The sequence below is a fragment of the Schistocerca nitens genome, chromosome 3 (assembly GCF_023898315.1).
Source record: "Schistocerca nitens isolate TAMUIC-IGC-003100 chromosome 3, iqSchNite1.1, whole genome shotgun sequence".
NCBI classification, from domain to species: Eukaryota; Metazoa; Arthropoda; class Insecta; order Orthoptera; family Acrididae; genus Schistocerca; species Schistocerca nitens.
In genome coordinates, this window is record NC_064616.1 from 246,798,073 (window position 1) to 246,824,175 (window position 26,103).

Sequence of the window (26,103 nt, forward strand, 5' to 3'; positions counted from 1 at the left end):
AGTAGAAGAATGTAAGACATCTTCATAAAAAAAAACTGCAATGCAAACAGGCTTTTTAAGTTATTGGTATTTGTTCATTAACTTTCCCTTTTAAGAAATCCCAGAAAAAGAAATCCAGAGGAGAAACATCTGGTAATCTAGCAAGACAATTAGTTGTACCACCTTTCCAATCCAACAACCATTATAAATGCAATTTAATACCACCTGTGGTTCCCATGAGTAATATTCTGCCAACTTTCATGTCGGATACACCTACACTAATAGGAATGGAAGGTGTTACCCAATGTGAAGTATCTATCCAATATTTATCAAACTTTGTGTATATGTTCATCATAATAAAACTTTCATTCCATTTAAAACTGATGTCCATCATCACCAGTATGAGGTGTGAGCTGCCTTCTTTTATTCAATGTGTCATGGGAGCAAACAGCCTCCAAATGTTATCTTGAAGAATTTTTTGCCATGTATGGACATATGCTGTGACAGTTAATGAAGATTGCTGGCTAGAGGCTGCTATGAAAATGTACATCTTCCCATCACTTCCCAGACCTGCTCTGTGGGTGACAAATGAGGTGATCTAGCAGGCCAGTCAACATTCTGTACATTCCTCAAGGCATCAGTGTAGGGTCTCGCATTATCCAGAAGAAATATGTCATTTGATACACTGGTGATGAAGGATGTGACAACAGTGTTTAACATTCTTGTCATTTATTGGTGAGCATTCAGCCTCCCTTCAACTAGTACCAAATGACACCAGCAGCCATATCCAACAGCCACCTACATCCTGATTCAAGGAGTTGGAGAGGTACGGGTCTTGAGAATAGCCACTTTCTGTGACATTTCAGCAGGTCGTTAACAGACACAGTTTCATCAATATGGCTGCCACAAAAAGTAGCAAGATTCATTGCTGAACACCACTGAATGCCATTCAATGTCCAAGATGACTCAGACTCAGCACCATAAAGGTCTGTGTATTCTGTGGTGAGGTATCGTAGGTAAATGACACATAGCAACTCAAGATCTCCAGCCAGGTTCCAGTAATCTGTTCTGAGTGGTTTATGGTGGAACTCTGCCAGTAATCTGTTCTCAAATTTCAGCTGTTTTCATCTGTGATTTCATCAGAGTAAGTCAAACAAACCTGTGATCTTTTTGTGGTGAAGTCTTTCTGGAATAATTCATGCCTATTCTTTTTCCACCTTGTTGTACTAAGTCCTCATCACCATTTGTTCTGCAATCACTGCACTACAGCCAACTATCTATGCAGTCTATCAGTTTGTCCCATATCACTCATGCCAATGATTCAACTTCCTCGTAGTTCAAAATATGGCAATAAGCTCTATGTACACATCATCAGGGTACACTGTGTTGTAATTTGCACCTGAAAATTTCCAATAATGTTAGACAAACCCAATATCCATCATGTACTCACATTGTTCTTTGCCTACAGGAATGACTTTTTTCTGTACTTGAAATACTGAAAATATGCTCACATAAGGATAAAATTTTAATCAACATATAACACAGAAATGTAAATAGTGGAGTATCAAAAAAGGAAAAGGTCCTGAGTTTGAGTCTCGGTCCAGCACACAGTTTTAATCTGCCAGGAAGTTTCATATCAGTGCACATTCCGCTGCAGAGTGAAAATCTCATAGTGGAGTATCAGTTTGGTTATGTTCAATCAAGATGTTCAATGTATAACATTTTGCATTTCCATCAGTGTAATTTAACATTCTTAAAGCTGGGATATTCAATCAATGATGGTAATTTGGCATTACAATGTTTGTCTACATTTTTCCACCCAAAATGCATAAAAAAACAATAACGGCCAAACATTTGATTGATTTCCTTGATGTACAACTGCAGATTTACCAGGTACCAGATACCTATGTTGCATTTATTCCCCTCATCATTATTCATGAAAACTGATTCATCTGAACACAATAAGTGATGAATAATATGTGAATTTATTTCTGTTTGGTCACAAGTCTATTAAACATAAATAGAATCAAACAGTGGAAAATCCAGGATGGAATGTAACAATACCAGAGAAGGAAAGTTGCTACTCACCATATACTGGAGATGCTGAGTCACAATAGGCACAACAAAAAGACTCACACAATTATAGCTTTTGGCCATTAAGGCCTTTGTCAGCAGTAGACACACATACACACACGCACACACACACTCACGCAAACGCTACTTGCACACACGTCTGCAGTCTCAGAGAACTGAAACCACACTGCGAGCAGCAGCACCAGTGCATGATAGGATTGGCAACTGGGTCGGGGTAAGGAGAGGGCTGGGGCAGGGAGGGGGAGGGATAGTATGGTGGGAGTATTGGACAGTGAAGTGTTGCAGTTTAGTCAGAGGGCAGGAGAGAAGGTGCAGAGGGGTAGGAGGAAAGTAGTGGAAAGGAGAGAAATAAAACTAAATTAAAAGACTGGGTGTGGCAGAGAAATGATGGCTGTGTAGTGCTGGAATGGGAACAGGGAGGGGGCTGGATGGGTGAGGACAGTGACTAATGAAGGTTGAGGCCAGATCATTTTCACATGTGCTAGACTGCTCTCATTCCATTATCGACAGTTTTATCAGTAGGCCATAGTCCAAAGGTTTGTCAACCCCCCTCCCTCCTCCCCCCTCCCCCCTCCCCCCAGTCCCCCCTCCCACTTATAACTAGTCGGGTAATCAGTGTTGTACAATAGACTGAGGCCTATATATTCATACTGACCTAGTACATCACAATTGCATACAATTAAGAAATACCTTATAAATACACACACACACACATGTCACTATATCAAGATAACTGTAACGGCTACTACAGCAAATTTTCTGTAGTCTGGAAGTAATTTTTAAAATTTATAGAAACTGAATTATTAGCCTAACTTTTTTTTTAATTACACTATATATTTTTTTCTGTGACATTGGCCAGAGTCTTTGAAGAGGACTTTAGTGATTTAACATATGAGGAACTTGGTCAAATATTTAAGAGATAACAGTGCTGCAAACCACTGTCCTGTCATCAGAAGGCAAGGCCCCACAAATGTCTACCCTCCTGTAGCAAATGAAAGCAAATACTTAACTCAGGTACAGTTTATTATTATTACTCTTATGCAAAACTCTCAATATGTTGATCTTGACTATTGATACATAAAATGATTCTGGACTGACAATACTGCACATTAAATTTCATTTGAATTATTGTAGAATGGGCTCATTTTATATGACATTTCATATCTTAGAAAGTCATCAGTGTTTTCCTGTAGACCTCTTGTATTAATTTTCTCCACAGGTAAAAAGCCAGAGGTGTTAACTTTGTTTAGTATGCAGGTAATTTTGCATTTCCTGAGTGACTGATGCAAAAAAGGCAAAATGTTATATTGAGAAGATCTGTTTTTATTAGTGTGCAGTGGTTTGGGACATCCCTCATGTTGATTTTGCAAGGATTGCCTTATTTCCTGTGGAATATCTTCCCATATTCCAGCAGCATGTCTGTTAGGAAGTGTAGATGCTTGTGAGTATTTAGAGCCCCAACAATAAAACAGGGACCAATGGTGTGATTCTTGAAAGTCCAGTACCATACACTGATTGAAGCAAAATATTTTTATCCACTTCCCTCAGACACTGTGGATTTTCAGCTGATCAATAGTGCATGTTGTGAAGACTGATTTACCCATAATTTGTGAATGATACTTCATCCATAAACAAAACCAAGCACAGAAATGCCACATCATTTTGTAGTTTTTGTCGATACCATCTAGAGATGTGTAATTGATTTTGAAAGTTTTTGACATGATGCTGTTGATGGAGCACATGTGGAAAGCATGACATAAGTTGCAAATGTAGTATCCACTGAACCACTCCTTCGGCAATTCGGCAGATCCCATTCACACCTGCAGGCTGTCTTGTAATCATGTGGAGATTGTCTGTTACCGCTGCTGAGATGCTAGATGCATTTATGTCATTAGTTGTTGCTGTTTTTCATAGATGTTATGTATTCTGCACATTTCCAGTTCCCTGGATTTTTTAAATAATGTTTGAAATCAAACAATAAAAAATCCATGATGAAATGACAATAATATTATGTATAGAATAGACTGCAACCCACCATGTAGAGGAGATGTTGAGCTGCAGAAAGGCACAACAAAAAGACTGTTATACATTTGAGCTTTTGACCGAAAGGTCATCTTCTAAAGTAGAAAACTCACACAAGCACAAGAGCACAACTCTCACACACACTCACACACACACACACACACACACACACACACACACACAAACCACTGTCTCTGGCCACTTGAGGTCCTAATCATCCAGAGACACTGGCAATGTGTGTGTGAATATGTGTGTGTTTATATATACCAGGTAGTAAGTGAAGAGATATGGTAATTTATGGCAACCAGAAATTTCAGGCTGACTACACAAGACATAGTGGCCATGAATGTTGACCCCACACATCAGATGTTCATAAAGAGTGTTGAAGAAGTGGTGTATTGATATTTAAGACCAATCTCAGCCACCAGTCCAATGTGCTATGAAGAACAGTCTCTCCAAACTTGGACTCATGCTCCAGCTATCAAATAACAACCCAGTATCCGACCGACACAGGTACAACCAACTCCTCTGTTAAGTATGATGCCCCACAGAAGAACAGAAATTTAGGGGATGGAGGACAATATGACAGCCTGTTTCCCCTGTGGGTGCCCTGGAGATGATGTATCTTAATGCAGAGAAGAAAAACAAGTGTTTGATTACTATGACACTGCAAGATGTCAACCATCACAGTAGTCCTATTCACACCAGTCAACTGCAGTATAGTTGATCTGTGGGACAAAGCCCATCACTGCACTGTGGATGAGGTTGCTCTCCATTATCCTTCATTGTGCAAGGCCTATTCAGAAAGTTAGGTCTGCTCAGTCACAAAATGGAAACCACTGTGAAAATCAAAAATGTTTTATTTGCAACAGTTAGCTACACCTTCCAGCTACTTGTATGCATAGTTGCCACTGTAATTTAGACATTTGTCATCGTATTGTACCAGCATTCCAATACCCTCATCATACAAGGCAACTGTGTGTGCTTCCTGCCAATTCTCTACTCTTGTCTACAGCTCATTGTCTGTGCCAGAACATTGTTTTCATAGCCAGTGATTTATGTGAGCAGAGATGAAACTCAGGGAGAGTCAATTATGGCTCTATTGTGGGGATCAAACACTACCCATCAAAAACACTGAACGAGCATCTGCATTGCCCCTGCAGAGTGCAGCTGAGAACTGTCATGCAGAAGGAAATGCATGACAGCTATGGTATGTGGGCTGCATGACATCAGGTGAAAACTCACACCAGCCCCCCATACTTGATGGGAGACACTATTGTTCTACAGATCTTTATGTGCTCACTGTGTGATCAGAACTGAAAAAAGCAGCGTGATGCAATTGCTGGGCATACTAGAGGCACTGCCCAATGCATCTGTGCAAAGCTTCATTTGATTTTCACTGTGGTTTCCGTTTCACACCCCATCAGACATTACTTTCCAAATAACCCCCTCATAGTGGTACGAGCTGCTCATCCATACACCAAATTCATGAAAACTAAGCATGACAAACCTCTATGAAGGTGAGGCCACCTTAGATGAAAATTGCCTGTACTTAACAATTAGCAATCTGTCAGGAAATCTCATCAATGCCATCATCAATAGCCATCCTGTCCAGGCACAAGTCAATTCACCATCTGTTATACAAAATCATCACCATCTGTGTTACAAAATTGGTAGTACTGAAGGTTGCAAATGGGAAATATGGACAATCATCAGGAACATGTATTTCAAGAATAATTATCAGTGATAGAACACAGGCATTCGAATTTGTCATTTTAACAGGATGTGGTCATAATATTATTCTTGTGCAGGACTTCTTGCAGGCTTCACAAGAAGTCACAGAGAATCAAAGATCAGAGCTCCAGATTAATGTAATTATTCCAACAAGCACACAAACAATGAGTGCTCTGGACAGTTGTTTGCCATTGAAGATGTTGTTGTCCCACCAATATCAGTGAGAATTTCCAGTAGTCAATCTAGATGCTTAGTTAAACTGTGAAGCTTTAGTTGATAGCAAAAAGCTACTCAGGCTTATGAAAGAGCTCTATATACCAGTGAAGATCATAAGCATTGCAGGAGGTTGAGGAGAACTTTAAGTCACTACTCATCAGGAGCAGCCACAGCTCATCTCCCAAGGGATGTGTGTGGGAACAGCCTAACCAATCTAAAATGGGCAGCTCAGTGCCATTGATGAAGACTCGGGCTTCACTACCACTAAAGACAATACAGTGGAGGAAGCTACTATCCAACTGACAACTGGATCTAACAACACGAGCAAGTGTTAGCTGCTCTGCACCAGTTTTCTACGTCTGCATCTACATACATACTCCACATTCCACCATATGGTGCATGGCAGAGGGTACCTCGTACCACAACTAGCATCTTCTCTCCCTGTTCCACTCCCAAACAGAACGAGAGAAAAATGACTGCCTACATGCCCCTGTATGAGCCCTAATCTCTCTTATCTTTGTGGTCTTTCCATAAAATATAAGTTGGTGGCAGTAAATTTGTACTGCAGTCAGCCTCAAATGCTGGTTCTCTAAATTTCCTCAGTAGCAATTCACGGAAAGAACGCCTCCTTTCCTCAAGAGACTCCCACCCGAGTTCCTGAAGCATTTCCATAACACTCGCATGATGATCAAACCTACCACTAACAAATCTAGCAGCCCGCCTCTGAATTGCTTCTATGTCTTCCCTCAATCCGACCTGATAGGGATCCCAAACGCTCGAGCAGTACTGAAGAATAGGTCGTATTAGTGTTTTATAAGCGGTCTCCTTTACAGATGAACGACATCTTCCCAAAATTCTGCCAATGAACCGAAGATGACTATCTGCCTTCCCCACAACTGCCATTACATGCTTGTCCCATTTCATATCACTCTGCAATGTTACGCCCAAACGCCCAAATATTTAATCAACGTGACTGTGTCAAGCGCTACACTACTAATGGAGTATTCAAATATTACGGAATTCTTTTTCCTATTCATCTGCATTAATTTAAATTTATCTATATTTAGAGTTAGCTGCCATTCTTTACACCAATCACAAATCCTGTCCAAGTAATCTTGTATCCTCCTACAGTCACTCAACGATGACACCTTCCCGTACACCACAGCAACATCAGCAAACAGCCGCACATTGCTATCCACCCTATCCAAAAGATCATTTATGTACATAGAAAACAACAGCAGACCTACCACACTTCCCTGGGGCACTCCAGATGATACCCTCACCTCCGATGAACACTCACCATCGAGGACAACGTACTGGGTTCTATTACTTAAGAAGTTTTCGAGCCACTCACATATTTGGGAACCAATCCCATATGCTCATACCTTAGTTAGGAGTCTGCAGTGGGGCACTGAGTCAAATGCTTTCTGGACATCAAGGAATATGGCATCCGTCTGATACCCTTCATCCATGGTTCACAAGATATCATGTGAAAAAAGGGCGAGTTGCGTTTTGCAGGAGTGATGCTTTCTAAAGCCATGCTGATGCATGGACAGCAACTGCTCTGTCTCAAGAAAATTCACTATATTCGAACTGAGAATATGTTCAAGAATCCTGCAACAAACCAATGTTAAAGATTTTGGTCTGTAATTTTGAGGATCCATCCTTCTACCCTTCTTATTTACAGGTGTTACCTGCACTTTTTTCCAGTCACTCGGGACTTTATGTTGGGCAAGAGATTCGCGATAAATGCAAGCTAAGTAAGGAGCCAATGCAGTAGAGTACTCTCTGTAAAACTGAATTGGAATCCCATCAGGACCTGGAGACTTATTTATTTTCAACCCATTCAGCTGCTTTACAACCCCAGGGATGTCTATCACTATGTCTTCCATACGGGAATCTGTACGAGACTCAAACGGCGGTATGTTTGTACAATCCTCCTGCGTGAAAGATTTCTCAAATGCTAAATTTAAAATTTCAGCTTTCGTTTTGCCATCTTCCATTGCCAGGCCAGACTGATCAGTGAGTGACTGGATGGAAGTCTTCGACCTGCTTACCGATTTTACATAAGACCAGAATTTCCTTGGGTTTTCAGCAAGATCTTTTGCTAAGGTATGATGATGGTAGTGGTTGTATGCTTCGCGCATTGCTCTTTTTACAGCAGCATGAATCTCTACTAACTTTTGCCTGTCCTCATTCTCCCGATCTTTCTTGTACCGTGAGTGCAACTGTCTTTGCTTCCTGAGCATTCTCCAAATTGCGCTGTTAAACCACAGTGGGTTTTTTCCATCCATAACCCACTTTTTCAGCACATACTTCTCCAATGCGTGATTTACAATGTGTTTAAAATTTGCCCATAATTCTTCCACGTCCATCATACTGGAAGTAAATGAAGTCGATTCAGTTACTAAGTGGGATGCTAACAACTGCTTATCTGCTCTTTCTAGTAAGAATACTCTCCTAGCCTTCTTGACTGACTTTTTAACTTTTGTAACCATAGTCATAATGACAACATCATGATCACTAATCCCAGTCTCAACACTGACACCGTCAATGAGGTCTGGTCTGTTCGTGGCTACCAGATCTAAAATATTTCCATTACGCGTTGGCTGCCGATTTAGCAGCTCAAGACAGTCTTCGGATAATGTGTTCAAAAGTAATTCACATGACGGCTTGTCTGTACCACCTGTAATGAATCCATAGACATCTCAGTCTATACTACATAGGTTGAAGTCGCCTCCGACTAATATTGCATGATCCGGGTACTTCTGCGATACAGAGTGTAGACTCCCTTTGAATGATTCTAGAACTGTCACGGTGGAACCTGGTGGCCAGTAATAACACCCAACAATTAACTTTATTTCTCCTAGCCCTGTTAAATGTGTTCAGATAACTCCACAATCACACTCTACTTCGACCTCAGTAGACAATATTTTTGTCAACTGCAATGAAGACACCACCTCCTACGGTGTCTAATCTGTCTTTTCTATACATGTTCCAACCCTCACTAAATATTTCAGAACTTCCTATCTCAGGGTTCAGCCAGGTCTCAGTCCCGAGAATAATTTGCGCGCCACACGCTTCCTGCAGAGCAGTAAATTCAGGAACTTTATTCCGAACACTCTGAAAATTTACTGCTAATATCTTGATAGCTGAAGTGTCTTTACACTGAGCGTGTCCTGATTTACCTGCCTGCACGTCAACTGGTGAGTGTTCATCAGCACACCTCACACTAATGCCTAGCCTAAAAAACCCCAATAGCGCAAGTCTAGAAATCTGCAGCCAAGACCGTCACAGAGTCGACGAAGTCTCTGGTTGAGACCCTTCACTCAGCTCCAAACCAAAGGACCCCAATCCACTCTGGGAGCAATGCTGCAAATAGGGAGTTCTGCTTGTACCCCGCGTGCGAGGCCAGCGGTCTTCACCAAATCCGACAGCTGCCTGTACGAACTAAGGATCACCTCAGAACCCAAGCGACAGGCATCATTGGTGCCGACATGAGCAACTACTTGCAGACGACTGCACCCCATATGCTCGATAGCCGCAGGCAAGGTCCTCCGGCAGCCAAACTGAGTCCACGTTGGAATTCTTTCCAGCCCTGTACACTATTTCCCTAAGGGGCTGCATCACCCACCTAACGTTTGAGCTCCCAATAACCAACAAGCCTTTGCCCCTGTGTGCCTGCTCGGGCCCTGCTGAAGGAGCGGCCAACTGCCCACTGACAGGATGAACGGGTGAGGCCAGCTGGCCAGCCTCCACATTGACCCTCCACTTCGAATGCGAACGCATTGCAGTCTGCCACTCATCCTGAGGTGAGGGCGGCCCCTATGCGCCGGGTACACTAGAAGGTGCCTTGGCAGCTGAGTCAGCAGATACAGCAAGTGACACCTGGGGTGTCTCAAGCGATGAGCCAGACCCTCCGCTGTCGCTGCACCCCGAGGCAGGAGCCTGAAGGCGAATGACCGTGGCCAACAGCACTCTCAGCTGCTCGCGAACCGTGGCCAGCTCCTCCTGTGTCCGCACACAGCACACACACGCCCTATCCATCCTACTGCTAATATCTGGACGTATAGAGTTGTGACAAATAAAACAGCAATATGTAACTGCACAGTTGCGTCACCAGCGGCAGATTGAGCTGTGATATATGAACAATTACTTATGAACTAAGCAATAAAATGACCATGACTACACCACTATGCAAATATTACAATGCGATCATACCCCTGTCTTAGTACAAATGACTACTGCCTACGCAATGTTACACTCTACCATTATTAAAATTGGATACTTTCCCTTTCTAATTCGGAAATATGCAAAGATCCGAAAAATTTCACAGTGCAAGCACACAAACATACAATGTAATTTGAATTAAACCTGCGGAACTAATATGAAAAACTGAATATACGACTCGTTTCTTCTACTGCTGCTCGCACACGTCACTCTGCAAGCACAGATGAAACTGCCCTGGCCTCTGTCACTGCTAACTGACTCTATGAAATAAACAGAAAGCAGTGGCTCTCCAAAACAAACAACTGACTAATTACTCCGCAAATTTATACTTTACAGCTATCAATAAGCAATATAACTCCTCTCAAATACGAGAATATGCAAGGATTTTATGTAACTGAATATGCAAGTGCACAAACACTCTGAAAGAAATTAAGAATCAAACTACAAAACAAATATGAAAGCTAAATATGCAACTCGCTACTGCACAGCTGCTGCACTGATACTTCACCAGCGGCTGCTCAAGGCTCACTGCACTGTGTCAAAAGCGCACTCATGTGCTTTCAAATCTGGAGAGAAGAAAGAACAGACCAAGTGGCCCATAGTAAAACACTGTATCAACACTGAGGATCACCCACCAGTTCTCCAGCATTTGCATAGGCAGAAAATGGAGAAGAAGCTGCAAGGTGACATCATTGAAACTGCAGAGAGTCATCAGATCTTTCTGGTGATCCTAGTGAAGAAGAAGGGTGACATATGGAGTTTCTGTGTTGACTGTTAACAATTGAACAAAATCATGAAGAAAGATATCTACCCCTTATTGTGCACTGATGACACACTAGACTGTTTGAAAGGGGCAAAGTACTTCTCAACTATCCACATGGAGACAGGCCACTGGCAAACTGAATTTGATAGGACTGACCAGAAAAAGACTGCCTTCATAACACCTTATGGCAACTATGAGTTCAAAGTTATGCCACCTCTACTAAGTAATGCTACAGCCACCGATGAGAATGTGATGAACAACCTGCTCCAACACCATAAATGTATGATGTGTCTTTGCTATCTGAATCACATTATCATTTTCTTAAAGACATTTGAAGCACATCTAAGCCACCTGACAACTGCATTGAAGTGAGTTCAAACTGCAAGCCTCTGTTTGAATCTGAAAAAGTGCATCTTCATTGCTTAAGAAATAAAAAAACTTGGGGCATCTAGTTAATGGCAATGTAGTGTCTCCCAATCCAGAGAAAGTAAGAGCAGTCACATATTTTTGATGTCTTCAGCACATTCGTGATGTGAGAAGTTATCTCAGAATGTGGTGGTACTAAGGGCAATTCATAAAGAATTTCAGACTGATGCTAGCAGGTATGGGATAGGTGCCATTCTAGTACAACTTGTGAAAGGTGCTGAAAAGATGATAGTTTATGCTTCCATAGTATGCTCCAGGATTAAGATGAACTACTCTGTGACCAAGAAAGAGGGTCTTGCCACTGTTTAGGCCATCAACAAGTTCTGGCCATTTTTATTTGTCAAACTGTTCTCTGTTGTGATGGCCCACCATCTTTACATTTGCTGACTAACCTATAGGGTCTGTCTGGTTGACTGGCAAGATGACACTGAGGTTTTAGGAGAACTACATCAGACATGTACACAAAAATGGATGTAAATGCAAAGACACTAACTGCATTTTAAGGAATTATGTGGTAGAACAAAGCAGCATTAATGAAAACTTTGTCATCAGTGTCTTAAATGACATTGCTGCTGAATGGAAGGAAGATCCAGAATTTCTGAAAACCATAGAGACCTGGAAGGAGGAACTGACAAAGGGAGAACAGCAATTAATAAACACAATGTTGTATGAGAGAAACTATCATCCAATGGGTAGAAATGGTCGCTTACCATCCCAGCTCATCACCAACCAGATATCTTGAAGTACTTCTGTGATGCTCCAACATCTGGTCACCTGGGTTTCATGAAGACTCTATACAGAACCAGACACAAGTATCACTGGCCAGGTCTCTACTGACCTGTTAGACACTATGTGAGCCTCTGTAAGGAATTAAAATGATGGAAGCATGTTCAACAGTGCCTCTGAGGTGTCTGGTACCCAACCTGCCTGCAGCAGTGCCATTCCTCTGAATTGTAATTGACCTCTTGGGGAAGTTCCCAAAGTCAACAAATGGGACTGCACTGACTACCTCACCCACTATGCTATCACCAAAGCTGTTCCAACTGCTGAAACTCTAAAAATTGCAAAGTTCCCTGTAGAAGACATCATTTTGAAGCATGAAGCACCCATGTGATGATCTCTGAGTGCGGAAAATTTTTCCAGTTGAGAATAGTATCAGAAGTAATTTCACAGAGAATGACAGCTGCCGACAGCCCAGAGGTGATTGGCCTCACAGAATGCTCTAATAGGATGTTGGCAGATATGCTGTCAGTATAAATTAATGTCAAATGAAGAGATTGTAACACATTGCAACCCATCGTGACATTCACATAGAAGACAGCAAAGCAAGACACAGGCTTCATACTATTTTTGCTGCTTTACAATCACTAGGTCAAGACAACAATGCATACACTGTTCTGTTTCAGCCAGTGATGCTCTGAATGACTTTGTGAACACCTCATCACCAGGACCAAAGAAGCAAGACTGCTGGCTCACATACTGATCCCTGTAAGCACTATGATGCCAAGCACTGTCCAGTGAGATATGGCATGGGAGACTTTGTATGGACTTTTATGACTGTGCAGAATGTGAGACTATAAGAAAAATTACCAAAATGTTACTTTGGGTCATATTGTATCCATCACTTGTCAAACTTCACATGAAAAGTCTAGGGTTATGATCCTTGATCAAGAAGACAAAAGGGCAGAGACATATCAAGGCGTACTACAGTACTGCGACACAGAATGACGTTCAAGCTTCTGAGTCAAGGAAACAGAAGACCTGCTCAACAATCCTGAAGCTTTGGTGGAAGGGGCTACCTTCTATGCTTGTCATAATAAAAAGACTGTGACAGTGTAACCAGATGTGATGATTCACCATACAGAAGACCATTGATGAGGTCTAGATCCAGTATGCTGTGATTGGCTCAAATGAGACTGTTTAAAAAAGAGGGCTGCTGTTTCTCTAGGAGAAAGAGCAATGTCATGAGCTGTGCTGCATATCTTGTACAGTTGCAGTTAGCAGTGATTGCAGGCATCCTGCAGATTGCCAAGCCAAACCCCATCACCAGAAAATATTTATTATTTAGTTTTTATCCTTTATGGAAGGTTCTTGAAACTTGTTTTGTATATAACATTTGCATATTGAGAAATATTCTATATCTGTATCAGTAACAGCATTCTCTGTCCAAAATTCAGTTCTATTCTGGCTGTACATTGGTCTCTCTAATAAATGTCCCTTCAGCACTAAACGTTGTACTCCACTGATGACCCTGTTTTCAGATTTGGATATGCTTGTGGTTACGATGTGACAATACCAATCTCAGTCCTGTTTCCCTTCTGTGTTATAGGTCACTGGCAAATATCATCTCCCACTTTGTCTTATCTCCAGTTGATAGCTCTATGTTAGCGAAAATCAGGGTATAGAGAAAATACAGCAGTGATCATTATTTTCAGTAGCTTAGAAACTTAGTTTCAGTTAAATGGGTTTAATGTGATCATATATGAAACACTTGATGCAGTTTGGAACCAAACAATCAAATTTAACCAGATTTAAATATTTTGCAACAACCAAGACATAAAAACCAGCTGGCTGGTTGGACTGTTGTGCTGACAGTGGTTGGTTGATGAACAAAGGGATCTGTGGACACCTGTTATTTGATATTGGCTCCTGTTATGACCGCACATGAGATTGGGTTCCTCCCAATTTACTTTGATCCAGGGGCCTGAAGATGGTGTAATGAAACATCAACACTGGTTGTGTAAATAAATTAAACTTAAAAGAGATGGCTGCAGGTGTTTAATTTTCATTTCATACTGAACAGCCTAGGTCCTTGTAATCATCTCCTACAAGTATGGACATACAAAACCTTGATATTTTGTTGGAGGATAATCAGTTACCACCACCTGCTCTGATTGTTATTTCATTTATGGCACAAAATATTTAACCCATATTTCATCCATACTTATAAACTGGTGCACAAAATCAATAGGATCCTTCAAAAAGCACTCTATACATGTTGAGAAATTTGTTTACATCTTCACATTCAGTAATCATTCAACTACTGCAGCACCCACTTTGTACAAAGCTTTCTCACAAATAATTTGTTGTGTAAAAATTACCATACTCATTTTTCTGATACACTTCCTGTGTCATCTACACTCCTGGAAATTGAAATAAGAACACCGTGAATTCATTGTCCCAGGAAGGGGAAACTTTATTGACACATTCCTGGGGTCAGATACATCACATGATCACACTGACAGAACCACAGGCACATAGACACAGGCAACAGAGCATGCACAATGTCGGCACTAGTACAGTGTATATCCACCTTTCGCAGCAATGCAGGCTGCTATTCTCCCATGGAGACGATCGTAGAGATGCTGGATGTAGTCCTGTGGAACGGCTTGCCATGCCATTTCCACCTGGCGCCTCAGTTGGACCAGCGTTCGTGCTGGACGTGCAGACCGCGTGAGATGACGCTTCATCCAGTCCCAAACATGCTCAATGGGGGACAGATCCGGAGATCTTGCTGGCCAGGGTAGTTGACTTACACCTTCTAGAGCACGTTGGGTGGCACGGGATACATGCGGACGTGCATTGTCCTGTTGGAACAGCAAGTTCCCTTGCCGGTCTAGGAATGGTAGAACGATGGGTTCGATGACGGTTTGGATGTACCGTGCACTATTCAGTGTCCCCTCGATGATCACCAGTGGTGTACGGCCAGTGTAGGAGATCGCACCCCACACCATGATGCCGGGTGTAGGCCCTGTGTGCCTCGGTCGTATGCAGTCCTGATTGTGGCGCTCACCTGCACGGCACCAAACACGCATACGACCATCATTGGCACCAAGGCAGAAGCGACTCTCATCGCTGAAGACGACACGTCTCCATTCGTCCCTCCATTCACGCCTGTCGCGACACCACTGGAGGCGGGCTGCACGATGTTGGGGCGTGAGTGGAAGACGGCCTAACGGTGTGCGGGACCGTAGCCCAGCTTCATGGAGACGGTTGCGAATGGTCCTCGCCGATACCCCAGGAGCAACAGTGTCCCTAATTTGCTGGGAAGTGGCGGTGCGGTCCCCTACGGCACTGCGTAGGATCCTACGGTCTTGGCGTGCATCCGTGCGTCGCTGCGGTCCGGTCCCAGGTCGACAGGCACGTGCACCTTCCGCCGACCACTGGCGACAACATTGATGTACTGTGGAGACCTCACGCCCCACGTGTTGAGCAATTCGGCAGTACGTCCACCCGGCCTCCCGCATGCCCACTATATGCCCTCGCTCAAAGTCCATCAACTGCACATACGGTTCACGTCCACGCTGTCGCGGCATGCTACCAGTGTTAAAGACTGCGATGGAGCTCCGTATGCCACGGCAAACTGGCTGACACTGACGGCGGCGGTGCACAAATGCTGCGCAGCTAGCGCCATTCGACGGCCAACACCGTGGTTACTGGTGTGTCCACTGTGCCGTGCGTGTGATCATTGCTTGTACAGCCCTCTCGCAGTGTCCGGAGCAAGTATGGTGGGTCTGACACACCGGTGTCAATGTGTTCTTTTTTCCATTTCCAGGAGTGTATTTCTTATAACATTGACTATTGGTTGTCCTGTATTGTACACTTTCTCAATATTTTGTGCTGTGTTTGTTATTTTGAGACATTCTTTGCATGACTCATCTTCAGGAGATCTATAAATATGTTCATAATTGAATTCAGGCGCATGTGTTTTAACTACTGAAAAAATGCTCTCACAATCTTTCATAAATCTGTTTCAGTGAATTTCCATTGGGTGTTAACTACATAAAACAAAGGATGCAACATCACCATTTTATTTGAGCTGATCCAAATATCACAAGACTATTTTAAGCAGTCAGTGATGATAGACATAACTGTTTCACTGATCCATATGACATGCCTTACATACTTGATATCAAACCATTTCAGAGCCAGGATTAAAACTTTCCATTTTGCTCTTGTACTTCATGTATTAAATAAAACAAAATAGAAATTCCTGGAAGAAATAATACATAAATTAAAGGAATGGCAAACACTCACCTCTAGCTGCCTGATGTGTGGCACATAGAAACATGCAAACAGAAAACACTATTTACACTAGCTTTCTAGCTGTTGCTCTTCCACTAGTAAAAGTACACACATTGACACACACAACCATATAGGCACCCAAACACACACATCTGTAGTCATGACAAGACTGATTGTTGATTATCAGTTATTGAGAGCAGTTGCATGGGCAGATGGAGGTGAAGCCAAGGTAGGGAGGACACGTGGAGCAAGGAATGGGTAGCAGGATAGCAAGAGGCAGGTCTGTTGACAGATGACTCACAGGCTGCACAAAAACATGAAAGGAGGTAAGAGGGTAGAGCATATAAGAAGTTGAGGGAGGGAAAGGGTGGGGGGAAGGGAGGGGAGGAAAGGAGATGGTGGCAGAGATGAAGATGGTGAGGGGGGTGGAAGAAAGAAAGGCACAGGAGTGGAAAAGAAGCTAGTGCTGGAAGGGAAGATCCAAATGGCTTGCATAGTGAAATAGCTGTTTAAGTCATTTGTGCTGTGGTTCACAGTATGTTCAGCAACTGGATGACCAAGTGTGCAGTTTACCACACAGTTTGGCAGTGGCCCATCAAGCATGCAGACAACTGGTTACTTGTCATGCCCACATAGAATGCTGCACATTAACTGCAGCATAGCTGATATACAACATGGCTGCTCTCATATGTGGTGCTGTTTTTTATAGGCTAGGGCTGGACTGTGGTATGAGGTTGTGGGTTTGTGTATAGGACAAGTCCTGCAATGGTGTTGACCGCAAGGGAATGGCCCATTGAGTTCAGGGTTTGGAGCAGGATTCGAATAGAGATGGACAAGGATATTCTGTAGGTTGGGCGTGAGGTGTAACACTACTTTTATGATGTGGGTAGGAATTTGGGTAGTATATCCTTCATCTCAGGGCACAAGGAGAAGTAGTGAAAGCCCAGTGAAGGATGTGGTTAAGATTTTCAAGGTCAGGGCGATACCAGGTGACCAGAGGAGTAGTGGTCTGTGGCTGCTTAACAGGTTTACTGATGTCAGAGGAGGAGATGGCATGGGATATCTGTTTATGGATGAGCTAGATAGGATAAAACCTGTCAATAAAGTCTCTGGTAAGGTTATTGGTATATTTCCTGTTAAAATGGAGGAACTGTTGGTAGTTGGTGTGCTTGATATGAACAGATGTATCTATGAAGCCATCTGAGAGGTATAGATAACATCTAGGCAGGTGGATTTTTGAGCTGAGAAGGACCAGATGAAGCAAATTTGAGAGTAAGTGTTGCAGTTATGAAGAAAAGAGCAAAGTGTGTCCCTGCTATGAGCCCAGAGCATGAAAATTGTCATCAATGAATCTGAACTAGACAAATGGTTTTAGGAGTTGACAGGATAGGAAGAATTCTTTCAGATGACCCATAAATAAGATGAGAAATGATGGTACCATTCAAGTACCCATGGCAGTACCACAGATCTGTTTATAGACTTGGCCTTTGAAAGTGAAATAATTGTGGGTCAGGATGTGGTAGGCTAGAAGGATTAGGAAAGAGGTGATGGATCTGATATCAAGAGGACACTTGGAAAGGTAGTGTTCCATGGGCACAAGGCTATGGGCATATAGGACATTGATATATGAGGATGTCACATGCACTTTGACCAATAGGAATTTGGTGTTAATGGGACAGGGACTGCTGAAAGGCAGTGAAGGAAATGAGTGGTGTCTTGAATGCTGAATTGGAGGTTATGGATAATTGTTTGGAGGTGTTGGTCAACAAAGTCAGTGGTTCATTCTGTGCGTGCCTTGTACCCAGCCACAATGGGATGACCATAAGGGAGATCTGTGTGGTTTAATTTGTGGAATTTTGGGAGTAGATAAAAGGTAAGAGAAAAGGGGTTGCTGGTGTGAGAAGGGAGATGGATTCAGATGTCAGGTTTTGGAATGGACCTAAGGTGCTGAGGCACTGTTGGAGGTCCTGTTGAACCACTAGGTTGGGACCAAATGTTTTGTATTCAGAGATGTTGGAAAGTTGGTGGAGATCCTCAGCCACATAGCCACTACAGTTCATTATTACTGTGGTGCAACCTTCTGTCTGCAGGAGGGATGATTAGGTCTGGATTGGTGTTGAAGTTATGGATAGCTGTGTGTTCAATTGTAGTGATGCTTTACTCACTGGGGAGAGATTTAGGAAAGGAAGGTGTGGCCAGGTTAGAAGTGGGAAATTCCATAAAGGATACCAGGGGATGACTGGGTGGAAGGGCAGGAGGATCACAGTTGGAGGGGGGTTGGAACTGTTTTAAACAAAGTTCTGTGCAAGGATCTGTGTGCAGCTTTGGTTAGCTACTGTCAGTGAGATATGTGACAAAGAAGTTTTTCCACTGTTTAGAATGAGAAAAAGAAAGAAGGTCCTTTACAAATCCAGTATGACTGACCTTAGGTTTTGTGGTAAATTTGATGCCTTTAGAAAGTATTAAGGCTTCTCCAAGGGTCAGAGTTTTGGCAGAAAAATTAACAGCAGTGTTATGGGATGGATGTTAGGAGTAGTGTGTTTCATTAAGGAAGTTTTTGGGGATGTGGAAGGCATAGTAAGTCAGTAAGGCATAGCCCAGGTGCTATGAGAGGTTGTTGATGGGGCAGGGGTTGGATCAGAGGGATAGGCTCTTTGGTGTTGGGAATCCTGTTCTAACTGTTGAAGAGCAAGAGTTTCTATTGCAGCGATAGCAATCAGGAAGTTGTGGTCACAGAGTAAAAAGGTTTTGTGAAATAAGTGTAGACTGTCAAGTGTGATTTGAGCATGAGTAGTATGGAACGCACAGCTATCTGCAATCCAGACCTAATCATCCTTCCCACAGACAAACACTCCACCACAGTGGCCATGAACCATAGTAACTATATGGCTGAAGAGTCTTACTCTCTACTGGTCATCCCATTGTGGTTGTGTACAATGCTCCCCCAGAATAGAGCTCTGCCTTTATTGACCAACATCTCCATACTTCTGTCTGTAGCTTCTTGGATACAATGTTCTTATACAACTATGGCCTTGCTCCCATGGAAAACTACAGGGTTATTACAAATGATTGAAGCGATTTCACAGCTCTACAATAACTTTATTATTTGAGATATTTTCACAATGCTTTGCACACACATACAAAAACTCAAAAAGTTTTTTTAGGCATTCACAAATGTTCGATATGTGCCCCTTTAGTGATTCGGCAGACATCAAGACGATAATCAAGATCCTCCCACACTCGGCGCAACATGTCCCCATCAATGAGTTCGAAAGCATCATTGATGCGAGCTCGCAGTTCTGGCACGTTTCTTGGTAGAGGAGGTTTAAACACTGAATCTTTCACATAACCCCACAGAAAGAAATCGCATGGGGTTAAGTCAGGAGAGCGTGGAGGCCATGACATGAATTGCTGATCATGATCTCTACCACGACCGATCCATCGGTTTTCCAATCTCCTGTTTAAGAAATGCCGAACATCATGATGGAAGTGCGGTGGAGCACCATCCTGTAGAAAGATGAAGTCGACGCTGTCGGTCTCCAGTTGTGGCATGAGCCAATTTTCCAGCATGTCCAGATACACGTGTCCTGTAACTTTTTTTTCGCAGAAGAAACAGGGGCCGTAAACTTTAAACCGTGAGATTGCACAAAACACGTTAACTTTTGGTGAATTGCGAATTTGCTGCACGAATGCGTGAGGATTCTCTACCGCCCAGATTTGCACATTGTGTCTGTTCACTTCACCATTAAGAAAAAATGTTGCTTCATCACTGAAAACAAGTTTTGCACTGAACGCATCCTCTTCCATGAGCTGTTGCAACCGCGCCGAAAATTCAAAGCATTTGACTTTGTCATCGGGTGTCAGGGCGTGTAGCAATTGTAAATGGTAAGGCTTCTGCTTTAGCCTTTTCCGTAGGATTTTCCAAACCGTCGGCTGTGGTACGTTTAGCTCCCTGCTTGCTTTATTCGTCGACTTCCGCGGGCTACGCGTGAAACTTGCCCGCACGTGTTCAACTGTTTCTTCGCTCACTGCAGGCCCACCCGTTGATTTCCCCTTACAGAGGCATCCAGAAGCTTTAAACTGCGCATACCATCGCCGAATGGAGTTAGCAGTTGGTGGATCTTTGTTGAACTTCATCCTGAAGTGTCGTTGCACTGTTATGACTGACTGATGTGAGTGCATTTCAAGCACGACATACGCTTTCTCGGCTCCTGTCGCCATTTTGTCTCAATGCGCTCTCGAGCGCTCTGGTGGCAGAAAACTGAAGTGCGGCTTCAGCCGAACAAAACTTTATGAGTTTTTCTACATATCTGCAGTGTGTCGTGACCATATGTCAATGAATGGAGCTACAGTGAATTTATGAAATCGCTTCAATCATTTGTAATAGCCCTGTACCTTTTCCAGTGTCCTCCTGATACCGAACCCTATACCTCTTTCCTATCCTCCTAGCCAACCACATCCTGACTCCACAATTATTTCACTTTCAGAGGCCAAATCCACAAACAGATCTAAGGTACTACCAAGGATACTCACATGGCACCACCCTATACCAACTTATTTAATGACTATCTGGAGGACTCTTTCCTATACAGTCAACACTTAAAATCTCTTGTCTGGTTTAGATTCATTTATGACATTTTCATGATTTGGGCACATTGATGTGACAACCTTTGCTCTTACCTTCGTAACTTCAACACCTACTTTCAAACCCCCTTTATCTGGTTCTTCTCAACTCAAAGAGCCACCTTTGATATGTTGACCTCCAGTTTGGTAGTTGTGACCTGTTGCATGTCAAAATACTTTCAAACCCCCTTTACCTGGTTCTTCTCAACTCAAAGAGCCACCTTCAATATGTTGACCTCCAGTCTGGCAGTTGTGACCTGTTGCATGTCAAAAATGTCTCTTCCTTACATCCTCACCACCTGTGGACACCGGATCTGCAGAGGAAAGCAGGAGTTGTTGAAATATACCAATAACTTTACCACAAACTTTATTGACAGACTGTATCCTACCCAGCTCATCCATAAACAGATCTTCCACAACATATCCTCCTCTGACATAAGTAAACCTGAAACTTCCTGGCAGATTAAAACTGTGTGCTGGGCCGAGACTTGAACTCGGGACCTTTGCCTTTCGCAGGCAAGTGCTCTTCCATCTGAGATACCCAAGCATGACTCACACCCCATCCTACATCTACATCTACATCTACATTCATACTCCGCAAGCCACCCAACGGTGTGTGGCGGAGGGCACTTTACGTGCCACTGTCATTACCTCCCTTTCCTGTTCCAGTCGCGTATGGTTCGCGGGAAGAACGACTGTCTGAAAGCCTCCGTGCGCGCTCTAATCTCTCTAATTTTACATTCGTGATCTCCTCGGGAGGTATAAGTAGGGGGAAGCAATATACTCGATACCTCATCCAGAAACGCACCCTCTCGAAACCTAGCGAGCAAGCTACACCGCGATGCAGAGCGCCTCTCTTGCAGAGTCTGCCACTTGAGTTTATTAAACATCTCCGTAACGCTATCACGGTTACCAAATAACCCTGTGACGAAACGCGCCGCTCTTCTTTGGATCTTCTCTATCTCCTCCGTCAACCCGATCTGGTACGGATCCCACACTGATGAGCAATACTCAAGTATAGGTCGAACGAGTGTTTTGTAAGCCACCTCCTTTGTTGCTGGACTACATTTTCTAAGCACTCTCCCAATGAATCTCAACCTGGTACCCGCCTTACCAACAATTAATTTTATATGATCATTCCACTTCAAATCGTTCCGCACGCATACTCCCAGATATTTTACAGAAGTAACTGCTACCAGTGTTTGTTCCGCTATCATATAATCATACAATAAAGGATCCTTCTTTCTATGTATTCGCAATACATTACATTTGTCTATGTTACGGGACAGTTGCCACTCCCTGCACCAAGTGCCTATCCGCTGCAGATCTTCCTGCATTTCGCTACAATTTTCTAATGCTGCAACTTCTCTGTATACTACAGCATCATCTGCGAAAAGCCGCATGGAACTTCTGACACTATCTATCCTCATAGCTTTACTTCTGCCAGTACCTCGTCTCCTACCTTCCAAACTTTACAGAAGCTCTCCTGCAAAACTTGCACAACTAGCACTCCTGAAAGAAAGGATAATTGCGGAGACATGGCTTAGCCACAGCCTGAGGGATGTTTCCAGAATGAGATTTTCACTCTGCAGCAGAGTGTGCACTGATACAAAACTTCCTGGCAGATTAAAACTGTGTGCTGGACTGAGACTCAAACTCGGGACCTTTGCCTTTCACGGGCAGTCTGAGTTACCCAAGCACAACTCATGCCCCGTCCTCATAGCTTTACTTCTGCCAGTATCTCGTCTCCTACCTTCCAAACTTCACAGAAGCTCTCCTGCGAACCTTGCAGAACTAGTACTCCTGAAAGAAAGGATAATTGTGGAGACATGGCTTAGCCACAACCTAGGGGATGTTTCCAGAATGAGGTTTTCACTCTGCAGCGGAGTGTGCACTGTTATGAAACTTCCTGGACCAAGACTCGGACTCGGGTAGAGCACTTGCCCATGAAATTCAGAGGTCCCGAGTTTGAGTCTCAGTCCAGCACACAGTTTTAATCTGCCAGGAAGTTTCATTATCAGCACACACTCCACTGCAGAGTGAAAATCTCATTCTGGAATCAGTAAACCTGTTAAACAGCCACTGACCAGCGCTCCTCTGATCACCCAGTATCATCCTGACCTTGAAAAGCTCAATAACATCGCTCAACAGGGCTTCAACTACTTCTTGTCATGCCCTGAGATGCATATCCTACCCAAAATCCAACCCACATCATCCAAAGTAGTGTGACACCGCCCATCCAATGTACAGAATATATTTGTCCGTCCCTATCCAAATCCTGCTCCCCATGGGCCATTCCCTTGTGGTTAACACCAGTGCAGGACTTGTCATATACACCCACCCACCTCCTATCACATTAAACTCACAGGCATTTCCTACCCTATAAAATGTGTGGTCACCTGTGACAGCAGCCCTGTTATGGTTCAAATTGCTCTGAGCACTATGGGACTTAACAATTGAAGTCATCAGTCCCCTAGAACTTAGAACTAGTTAAACCTAACTAACCTAAGAACATCACATCATTCATGCTCGAGGCAGGATTCGAACCTGCGACTGTAGAGGTCGCTTGGTTCCAGACTGAAGCACCTAGAACCGCTCGACCACAGCGGCCGGCAGCCCTGTTATGTATCAGCTAGCATTCTATGTGGACATGACAAGTAACCAGCCATCTACACACATGATGGGCCACTGCCAAACTGTGGAAAACTGTGCATTTGACTAGCCAGTTGCTGAATATACTGCGAAACACGATACAAATGAAGCTACTCCACTATGCAAGCCATTTCAATCCTCCTCCCAGCACTAGTTTCTCTGAAACAGGCAGGCAGGAATTGTCTCTGCAGCATATCCTGTGCTCTTGCAATCCCCCTGGCCTATACCTGTGCTAACATGTATCCCACTGTCTCTCTTTACCTTTCCCCTTTTCTCTTATGTCCACAAGACTCCTCACTGCTGGATCATGTACTGCGTTCTCCCACCATTCTTCCTCCCCACCATGCAAGCAATCTCCTCTCTCTCTCTCTCTCTCTCTCTCTCTCTCTCTCTCTCTCTCTCTCTCTCTCCCCCCCCCTCTCCTCCCCCGCCCCCCATCTCCCTACTGCCTTCCTCTCCTCCCCCTCCCTTTTCTCCCCACCCCCTTTCTTTCTTCCCTCCCTGTCTCCATATTCATCGCCACCACTGTCTTCTTTCCTCCCCTTCCTTCCCTCTCTCTCTCTCTCTCTCTCTCTCTCCCTCTTTCTACCTTTTATGTGATCTACCATCTCATCTCCTTTGACATTGCTGTACAGCAATTTTGTCATCTCACACTCTCCTATTACCCCTTCCTCACAATGTGTGACTTAACCTGCCTCCTTCCCAACACCATCTGCAGAGGCAACTGCTCTCAGTAATTGATAATTAACAGTTAGTATCATCATGACTACAGGTTAGTGTGTTTGGTTGTCTATATGGTTGTGTGTATGAATTTGTGTACTTTTACTAGAGAAAGACCAAGAGCTCAAAAACTAGTGTAAATACTGTTCTGTTGTACATTTCTATGTGCCACACTTCATTCAGCTATAGGTGAGTGATTGCCTTTCCTTTATTTTACATAAATAAAAAATACACAGTTTTAATAAGATTGCCACACACAAAGCATGGCCAATAATTTATAACCATTTGGCACATAGTCTTCAACATCTACACATGAAAAGACAGCGTAATTAGTGAAAGCCAAAACTTAATACTAAAAGCAGGTTTGTTACACAAGCACACCATAAAGCAGTCAGTTATAAATTGCCTCCTGTAGAAGACCAGCCACATTTTAAGAAATATTAAATTTATAGAATGATACATGTATTTGTTGATAAGAAGAACCTCTCATAATAATATAAAACTCTTGAATATTAAATTAAAAACATTGGGAAGAGGATGAAATTGAATCTGAGATCTCAGTCAAGTAGGTCAATAACTCTAACCTCTTTATGACTGTCAACAATGCACAAGCTATGATTTTGCTCCTCTCCAGGAAGCATGGCAGTTAACTGTTTTAGACACTCTCTCAACTCTCTTATAATAAACAGCATCGCCATTTTACAATCATGTCTCATTCTTACCGAAAAGAAAATTTTAAATTTAACTCTTAAAATTCAGGATTTGCTATTGCTGAGCAGGTCTGCAGTCCATAGCATTTGATTTTCCTGCTGTGAATTTGCAATAAGTGACTATAATAGGCTTCATGTACAGTATGTGATGCACGATGTGGCTGCATTTTCATCTACTTCGTAAAGCACTGTAATTCACAGTTTTGTATATGACATCTGAGAAATGATACAAGATTCAGTACGTGCCATAGTAGTATTTTAATCATTATTCTGGTTGCCAAACTTTGCACACAGGTGCTAAAATTCACACTATATCGACTGATATGTATCTTATTTGGTTGGTGGTTGGTTGGTTCAGTTGGGGGAGGGGACGAAACCTCTTTCCCTAATCGCATTGGATTATGGAAGGATGAGGAAGGAAATTGGCTGCATCCTTTCAAAGGCATCATCCTGGCATTTGCCTGAAGCAATTTAGGGAAAGCACAAAAAACCTAAATCAGGGTGGCCAGACACAGGTTTGAACTGTCATCCTCTCGAATATGAGTCCAGTGTGCTAACCACTGCATCACCTCACTCAGTATCTTATTGGACAATGTTTGGTGTTATAATGCTCTTGGACCTAATAATGCTCATCTAAGGCCCTTGTCGATCTTTCTTTCTTCTTCACTTCTAATGAGTTGATTTATGTAGTGATTCTATAATTAGATTCATATCTGGACATTTTAACCATTGTCATTTCATCCTCATGACACTAGAATGGTAAGAACCGCATAAAACCTGAATTTTTAGGTTTCAGTTTGTTTTGTGCATACCTCTCTCTGTTCTGTGTGAGTTAACATGGAGGGCTTAGTCATATGCACTTTCATGGATCATAATTATTATTTCATGCTATGTTGTGGAACAAGTCAG

The 26,103-nt window shown here is 42.9% G+C and overlaps 1 protein-coding gene across 1 annotated transcript in view; it reads left to right on the forward strand.

The window, feature by feature from the left end:
* Positions 1 to 26,103, forward strand: part of LOC126248203 (uncharacterized) — a 988,540-nt gene that overhangs the window by 924,222 nt on the left and 38,215 nt on the right. The gene's annotated exons all lie outside the window — the stretch shown is intronic.